This window comes from Epargyreus clarus, unplaced genomic scaffold, assembly GCF_041222505.1.
Source record: "Epargyreus clarus isolate Ecla_fem2 unplaced genomic scaffold, WU_Ecla_fem_2.2 ptg000008l, whole genome shotgun sequence".
Taxonomy (NCBI): Eukaryota; Metazoa; Arthropoda; class Insecta; order Lepidoptera; family Hesperiidae; genus Epargyreus; species Epargyreus clarus.
Genome location: NW_027332216.1, coordinates 7,617,176 through 7,618,139, shown reverse-complemented (window position 1 = coordinate 7,618,139; position 964 = coordinate 7,617,176). Strand labels below are relative to the sequence as shown.

Here is a 964-nt window from a genome sequence, read left to right as displayed (position 1 = left end):
TACACATTTGATAATATTTTACTTATTCTTCACTTAGATACATTATTTATTCATTTTAAATATCTTCCCTTATCAATATTTTTATCCAATCATGTAGCAGGTTCTGTAATATCCTGTGACGAGCTCAGCCCAAACATCAAACAATGGTCATAATGTGAGCGCAACTACGAGTACCTACGAGTACGGTTCGTTGCCCAGCGATGCAGTTGCAATAATAACTGATTATTTTGTCATCCCAAGAATGTCCTTGTCTTGCTAATGTAATTATCTAAAAAAAGAGATATGTAAAAAGATTAGCTTCTCTAGTTTAAAATTATTAACGATTATTTCACGATTAATACAACTAACTGATGTATATTTTACCTGATGATATTGAATCCTTGTCAACACAATCCACAGCGATCGCACGAAAATCACAAAAGTCCATAAAACATAAGCTGGGTAAACAAGTAAGGTAGAATCACTCCAAAATCGTAAGCAGCACAGAGCAGAAATATATTCAGGATTAAAATGGAATCTTCTCATCAGTACATATTTATTCAACGTTTACATTGGAGTCCACTATAATATAATATGTATATATCCAATTTTTCACATATCAAATTGACAACTTCTTCTTTTTTAATTTGACATGTCACTTACATCTATAAAACCAGATACTATTTAAAAGGTGGTTTTGTTATTATTAATATAAATAATTAATTAAATTCAGAAATAATGACGGGATACCCAAAACACAAGCCAGGTTGTAAAGTACTAAGGTAACAATAACTTTAGGACAAAAACAGCTAAATTCAAAATTACCGACATCCAAAGAGTATAGTAACCTATGTGTGGGGTACACATAGGTTCCCTGACCGACATCGACAGTTTTGAAAACTTGCCATTGACAGTATTCCGCCATATTTAATATTTCAATGAGGAATGCTTATTTTAAATATTTTTAAACAGGAATACTTTAGGT

General features: G+C 31.3%; 1 long non-coding RNA gene across 1 annotated transcript; it reads right to left on the bottom strand.

Annotated features, from left to right (window-relative positions):
* LOC140744006 (uncharacterized) lies at positions 1 to 725 on the bottom strand. The gene is made up of 2 exons (XR_012102519.1): positions 364 to 725; positions 1 to 268 (listed from the first exon to the last, which is right to left on the bottom strand). It is a non-coding gene; the product is annotated as an uncharacterized LOC140744006 (long non-coding RNA).
* Positions 726 to 964: the final 239 nt, after the last annotated feature.